Here is an 8,420-nt window from a genome sequence, read left to right as displayed (position 1 = left end):
CCGAAAGGTACTAGCCGCAATCTTTTCATTTCCCCCGTCGATCTCGTTGTACAGCTCCTAGTATCGGCTGGCGTAGTTTCGAAAGGTCTCTCCCGCCCCCATCTTCATTGATAGCAACGCGTCCACAGGCTGCGGCACTCAACTGCACGTCATGAACCGTACTCTGAACTCTTGGATCAATTTCAAGAAACTACAGATCGAGCCTTTCTTCAGCCCGTTGAACCACCTCAATGCAATGGGCCCGAGGCTCGAGAGGAAAACCTTACACATCAATGCGTCGTTATGAGAGTGCAAGTACATCATATGAATATAGTGACTCACATGTTCCACCAGGTATGTCTTCCTAGTGTAGGAATTGAACGGTGGCCTTGCAAACCGGCTCAGCATCGGCACGCTTTCGATATCTCTAGAGAATGGTGATCGGGCTGCTTGTTGCAGTGCTAGGCTCATGGTATACATTGCCGCGTTTCGTGGCCGCTCGGCGCCAGGGGAGGTTGATTCACGGTCCATATATTCCCACGAGCGGTCGCGGTGCCTATAATACCCGGACTGATGGGATCCGGCCTCACAGTGATTCCCTACACTTACTGACCTTTCCCTTCGCATTCCACGGTCCCTATTCCCTCGTCGGCCCCGCGCTTGCAACTCAAGCTCTCGGCCTTTCCGCTCAAGCTCTTGGTCTCTTCCGTCAAAGCAGTTGCAGCCTGAGGTGTCAGACACAGTCCGGAGGGTTTGATACGATCCTTGCCCGGGCCCAGACTCTTCTACCTCCTCGTGCCTTCTGTCCTCCTAGCTTTTTTGCCTCCTTTCCCACCATATGGACCCCCGCGACGTCCCTCCAATGCAGCTTTCTGCATGGCTTCTCTGTCCATTTCCAAACATCTCTACGAGCGTGCCAAGATAGCACCACAGCTGCGTAGGAGTTTCCCACAGACGGTGCCAATTGTGTGTCCTAGAATTTGGCTCGTGGGCCTCGCAGGGATTTGGGCTCACAATCTATTTGTATAGTGGGCTTCTAAATTTTCTACAAAGGGTGATGTTATGCTCGGCAGGCCCGTGTACTAGGCTTCCACACTGTCTCTCCCTTCTCTTCCTCGGTGGGAACTGACACCGCTCTCAATCCCTAGTCTTTTCTTTCTCTGAAATTGCTAACCTTTTGTCATTGATTCTTCTTCGTCTATTTATAGCCAAATTTAGTGGAATGGTCATGATTATTCTCCTGATGGGTGAAGGGAAGGGTCTAATACTATTACCCTTAAGTGGGGGTTTAGTCAGGAGTGGGAGAAAATGAGTGGCATTGGAACTGGCTCCACAGCTGGGTTTAATGCTCGGCACAGGCGTTCCCTAGGCAATGGAAAAGAGGTCCAATACTATTTCATCCAAGTGGACGCCAGGTGGTGGGAAGGAGAAAATGATAGTAGCGCCGGGACCAACTCCGTAGGTAAGTATATGCTCGGCAGGACACGCCACAGGTTGCTTTAAACGCTCCTAGATCGGACCTCTTGGATGGCACGAGCATTACAACGTGTGGTCGGCAAGGGACCCCTATAAGAGTTAGTCCTTACGGGCCTTAGGGCAATTGGGCTTGACAGGGGTGTAGGGCCCGTACACTACTAATGATCATTTTTTTTCTAATTTTTAATAAGATAGAAAACGTTGTGATTTTTGTTGTGTGGTGATTTTTTATTGAGTATATGTGATTGATTTTTTTTTTAATTTATAGTTTATTAATATTATATTCTTAGTACTTTGCACTCATTAACTCACTTGGAACAAAGATTAAAATATTTAAGTGGATACATGGTATAAACTTAAGTGGATAATTATGGTGAAGAACCACATAAATTTAGACACATGGCGCAAAATTTTATTCTAATTTCAAATTCTAATTAAACTTTTTCTGAGTTTTGCCTATTAATATGTGTGTGTGTGTGTGTGTGTGTGTGTGTGTGTGTGTGTGTGTGTGAGAGAGAGAGAGAGAGAGAGAGAGAGAGATTTAGAATCTAATTGGATCTACACTCTTCAGTTTTTGCACCCAACAATTCACTTGCCACAAAAATTAAAAAATATATAAATAGAACATATGGCACAAAATTAAACTCCAACTAAAATCCAATTCACAAATCTAATTAAATTTTGATTCTTTGATTTTTGTACCTAATAATTCACTTAACATACAAATTTAAAAATTAGATAAGACACATGACAAAAAATTAGACTCCAATTTAGACTCAAATTGAAATCAAATTTAGAATCTAATTGGATTTTGACTTTTTGATTTTTACACTCAATAATTCACTTTGCGTAAAATTATAAATTAAACCAGATACGTGGTGAAAAATTGAAAATCTAATTAAAATCTAATTAGATTTTCTCTGAATTTTGGCTATTAATATATATATTATAGATATATAGATGTGGAAGCTCTTCACAAAAAAATTCAATATCAAAATTTCAAGGGCCAATACAAATGCAAGGAACTATACAATTTCGCAATGGACTACCTTTTTCAAAAATAATCGCTAAAACCATAAATAAAAGGATAATGCATCTCAAATCATATGAATCACAAAAAGCCAATTATTACACAGCTGATAGCAGCAATAAAAGCAGACTAATTTGCCCATAAAAATAATCAAACAAAGGCTCTTAAACTACTAATTCTCTCAAACATTGGAGTAACAAATCAACTTTTGAGACTAATATATAAGCATGAGCTACATCAAAATCTAAAACGTTACTTCCTATCTTAAAAGTAAAACTAAGCTTGAGCATTATAGGTAAAAGTCAATGGCAGCCTTATCTAAATGATTTATTACATCTTTTTCCTTTTACTTCCTTCTGATTTCATGGTGTGGAATGTTCAATTCATCCTATCTGAGTCTCATATATTTTCCCTATGAACCTATCTGCAAATCAATTCATTAAGTAAAAAATGTTCAGTGACACATCATTGGCACATCATTAACATATTAATATGTCCGCCATTAAATTTTTTATGTGAGACCGAATAAAAAGATTAAGAGCTCAAACTCATTTGGTCATTCTCCATGAAATTTAAAAAAAAAAAAAAAAATCGACAAAACACCCAAAAAAAAAAAAAAAAAAGAAATGCTGAGAAGAGACAAAGTTTTTGTATGCACTTGGTGCATGAGACTATGTCTTTGTAACATTTGGACCCCACCTGAGATACCGTCTCCTAGAGGAGTGGAACATATTGTGGTTCTCTTAGGCATAGAGCAAACTTGAGGGCAAAAATGTAGAAAGAACAAGAGAGAGAGAAAAAGAAGAAGATTAAGAAGAAACACTGAACATTGAGAGAGAGAGAGAGAGAGAGAGAGAGAGAGAGAGAGAGAGAGAACTATGTCATTATCTCAAAGTTTGACAAAGTTTCATGGTGGTTGAAATTTCAATAATGGCAATTAGGTGCTATGAGCTTGTAAATACCAATTATAAAAAAATAAAATTAAAAAAACAGCTCTTACATAAACTGTGAGAATTGTCCATGGTTTTCAAACATTACGTGTTTGTCAATCACAGTTCAAAAAATTCTTTGCTTCTTTTTTTTCTTTTCCTTTTTTGCATTGAATGGTTCTTAAGGTTAAAAAAAAAACCATATTGGTGAAAGGTTCTTGGCTAGCCAATGAAAACCATGCTTATTGGTTAATTACTGTTAAGTATTAGATAGGTTATACATATCAGTGGTTGTATCAGTTACTTGTATTTTGTACACGTAGGAGTAAACTACAGTAGCTTAGTATAGTTGGTGATATATTGTTGTTGTTTATACTGTACAGCTGATGAGTTAGCTAGGTTAGTTATAGGATTTATCCACGGGTACAGTTTGTATTGGGTGAATATTTTTTGTTACTGTTCACACCTCTATTCTCACTATATAAGAGAACAAAGCTTGATAATTTAATACAGTGAATTCATTTTACAAGTTTACATTGTTCTCTCTCAGTGTGATTCTTATTTCCTCCATTGATAGAACCTTCGAAGCTTGTAAATGATTCAATATGGTATCAAAGCAGAACTAGCTCAGAGATCTTTCAAGTCTGGTAATCTCTGATTCTTCCCAGTTCAATTACGTTCTTCCTTGATTTCTTAGTGCTTGTTTCAAGTCAACTAGAATTTTTCTTCATTGTGTTTCAGTTGATTCTTGCATTAAGATCATCATCTTCTTGATTCTGGTTTTCTTGTTCATAATTGAAATTGAAAACTTCGATCTTAGGGTTTCAATTTCCAATTTATAGCTTTCTATTGTGAACTCATCAAGATTGCGAATTGCATCTTGATTTCTTAGGGTTTCAATTCCCAATTTATACCTTTCTGTTGTGATCTCATCAAAATTGTCAATTGCATCTTGATTTGACCTAGTTTCAGTGTTCATTTCTTAAAGAACTCTTTAGAAAATCAATTCTTGATTTTCGGTTTGCTAATTCTTGCTTGGGACTCTGAATCCTTATCAATTTTGCACTAAGTCTATCTGAAAGCACCTCTAGTGCTACTGCTCCTACTGTCCATCCTTGGGAAAACACCTCTAGTCCCTATTTTTTGTCTAGTGGAAATAACCTAGGTGTTTCTTTGGTAGTTCAACCTCTCACTAAGGAAAATTATAGCACCTGGAGTAGGGCAATTCTCATTTCTTTGGATGCCAAAACCAAGTTGGGTTTCATTGATGGCTCTATTCCTAAGCCCCAATCTGTTGATCATCCATATTACAAAGCTTGGTGTAAGTGTAACAGCACAGTCTTAGCTTGGTTGTTTAATTCTATTTCGAAGGATTTACAACCAAGTATAGTTTATTTCAAGACTGCCAAAGATGTATAAGCTGACTTACAGTATAGATATGGCCAAGGAAATGGACCTAGAATCTTTGAATTCAGGAAAGAGATTAGTACCCTGGCCCAAGAAGATTTAACCATCAATGCATATTACACCAAATTCAAGGGACTTCAAGATGAATTTTCAAATTACAGGACATGTACATGTGGTCATCAAGTTGAGGACTGCACTATGTCTTTTCTGATGGGGCTAAATGAGACATATGCAGCTGTCAAAGGACAGATTCTCCTTATGGAACTTGTTCCTCCTTTGAGCAAAGTGTTCTCCCTTTTGCTTCAAGAAGAGAAGCATAGAAAGGTGTATGCTGGGAAGAGAGTCTTGGTTGATACATCAGCAGCTTTAGCAGCTCTATGATCCAAGTTTGGTAATACTACTAAGTCTAAGAGTGGTAGGCCATAATGCACTCATTGTGGAGCCATGGGACATGTTGTTGACAAGTGTTATAAACTGCATGGCTACCCTCCTGGTTACAAGTTCAAGAACAAGGGTGGTCAGCCTTTTGCAAATAATGTCATTTCTGCTGAAGATCATCTAATTTCTTCACAAAAGCACTTGGATATAAACAATTCTACTTCCTTTTATCCAAGATGAACTTAATCAACATTTATAGTTTATCTTGAGGGGGAGTGTTAAGTATTAGATAGGTTGTACATATCAGTGGTTGTATCAGTTACTTGTATTTTGTACATATAGGAGTAAACTACAGTAGCTTAGTATAGTTGGTGATATATTGTTGTCATTTATACTGTACAGTTGATGGGTTAGCTAGGTTAGTTATAGGTTTTATCCACATGCACAGTTTGTATTAGGTGAATATTTTATGTTACTGTTCACACCTCTGTTCTCACTATATAAGAGAATAGAGCATGATAATTTAATACAGTGAATTCATTTTACAAGTTTACATTGTTCTCTCTCAATGTGATTCTTATTTCCTCCATTGATAGAACCTTCGAAGCTTGTATGTGATTCAATAATTACATCATACATATGGACAGGATTTCTATTAGGGGTGTGTATGGGTCAAATCAAATTGGGTTAAAGAGTTTTTCAATTTAATCCAAGCTCTTTATGTTGAAAATTTTGCAATCCCACCCAATTCATGACATCTATAAAAATCAACCTAACCTCACCCACGTGAGTTTGATTGGTTTCATGAGCTGAGTTATGGGTTATAGTTACATGTTTCATACCTTGTAAAACATTAGACTTTTATCAATCATTTAATTATTTTTTAAAAAAGTATTGCAATTCATACAATATGTCTTAATTATATTACAAAATTCCAAATTCATTAAAAATAATTCTTAAAATCCCAAGATAAAATATAAAAAAATATACTAAAATAAGGATATTTAAATAAACTTTTATATATAGAGTTGGGTTAAATGGATTGAAAAAACATCAAAATCCAAATCCCATTCAATTCAAGAATCAAAATAAAATTTTCAATACACCAACTTGAGGATCGAGCTACTTGGGTTGGATTGGATCAATTTTCTCTAGTTGATGAATTGGATGCACACATCTATTTTTGCCTCTACTACGAACTATACCATGATTCTTGTTCATCAACGTGTAGAGACGGTGATCACCAAATTGGCATTGTTAGGTTTTTCAGAGGTAAGGACACAGCAAAGGTGTGATAAATGAGATACATATGCTATATATTTTATTATATCACATGTTGAACAGATTCTTAATCGATATAGAGAGTATAAAATTTGTCAAAAAAATTATATAAAGTATACAATCTGATGAAAATGCATTGGTATAAAACATGCTCTTCCTCCCCATCCCACCATTTAATACTGCACATTATTGACGAAATCTTATCTATCTTGAACTCTTGTTTTATTTTTTAGGGCTAATCATGTTTTGACTTTTGAGAGCCTTTAATACTCTTGAGTCTTGCCCATTCAATTGCAACATGGGTTTCTGTTTGTAACCATAGAGGAAAGATCCTCATATCCTCTATGCCCTCCATGCCTTGCTTTGTGTTAAGGGTCACACAAGGTAGTCCAAATTTTCTGTCTCATTTTTCCTGTTCTACTCTATGCTCCCTTTCTATTTATTATATCACTACTCTAATTGATTAAAAAATAATTTAAATCATAATTGGTTACTAAAGAACCCTTTTGATGTAATATTACATAATAAGGGCGTTTGGTTCATCGTGATGTTACATTATACCATAATATTACATTATTGTAGTCTTACATTAATATAATCTTAATACAAAGATACAACATTTCATTATTTAAGAAGGTCTTCTCAAATAAAAAACATCGTTTAAGAAGGTGATGAAATTAAAATGATGTACTATATTTTGTAATTTTAGATTATGGTAATATTAGAAAAAATAAAATAAACCAAAACCCTTAATATCATATCATCATAATGTACATCATATCAAGGGCACATCACAGTTAATCAAGCACCCCCAACATGTTATCCATATTACTAGAAACTATTCCAGACACCTTGGCTGAGTCTTTTTTTTTTTTTTTTTTTGCTAAATTGGCTGAGTCATATATAGATTATAACCATGAAACCATATTGATTAAATCCTTTCCACCTTGGCTGAGTCACAACTCACAACTATGCAATTCCCCTTGCAGCTTGGAAGCTCAGAAGCTAAAGACAGAAAACGAAGAATAAAGTTTAACACCCAAAAACAACACCCTATCTCCCAAGCTGTTCACCTTAACCCATTTATCCCCTTCTTTGTTTAACACTCGAAGACCTAAAAAGCATGCTTTATCTTTATCTTTTTTTATGTACCAAAAAAAAAAAAAGCTTTATCAAAATCATCAATATACAAACCCCTATAAGCCCTCATTGGCTCATTGCCAATGTATCACTAAGCATTAGGAAATAAAAAACATGTTTTAGCCAACATCAATTCTCCACTTGATTCATTCAACCAAGTGTCTCAAAATGCTCATCAGACTCCAAATTGGAGACCACTTTTGAATCTAAAAATGAGTTAGCGGTAAGTAGTACATGAGTTAGTAGTAGATTTAAAGTTAAGTCTATTGTACAAACTTTGATTATAATAATGGATATGTTTCATTGAGAATCATTTAGGTTAAATCATCTCCAAGTTGTTAACTATGAAACCATAGTTTCATAAGTTTTCCTAGGCCACCATATTACTATCTTATGTTATTTTCACAGGATTTACTTACTTTTTTTCTTTATTGGGGATAAATTTAATCTGTGACACTTAATCTAGATTAAATCAATCTAAATTCATAACTGTTTAATTATTTGAAGTTGATTAATTATGTTGTAAAATCAACCAAGAGGATTTATGAGTAATATAGTGAGACAAATAAATACTAAATATTCAAACTCCTACAAGGAGTGACTTAAGAAAACAATAAAAGTATCCACCAATTCTATATCTTGACACATGCGCTATGCACATAATAGTCAATAAACCTTACATGTTTCAAGGAAAATTATTAATAATTTTGGGGTATAATAAAGTGGTGCTTCCTCTTCTCAAATTCATAGTAAATTTTAATATAAATTTAATTAAAGAAAACCACTATGAATATAAAAGT

Source organism: Castanea sativa, chromosome 3, assembly GCF_040712315.1.
Source record: "Castanea sativa cultivar Marrone di Chiusa Pesio chromosome 3, ASM4071231v1".
Classification (NCBI taxonomy): Eukaryota; Viridiplantae; Streptophyta; class Magnoliopsida; order Fagales; family Fagaceae; genus Castanea; species Castanea sativa.
This window is presented reverse-complemented; position numbering follows the sequence as displayed.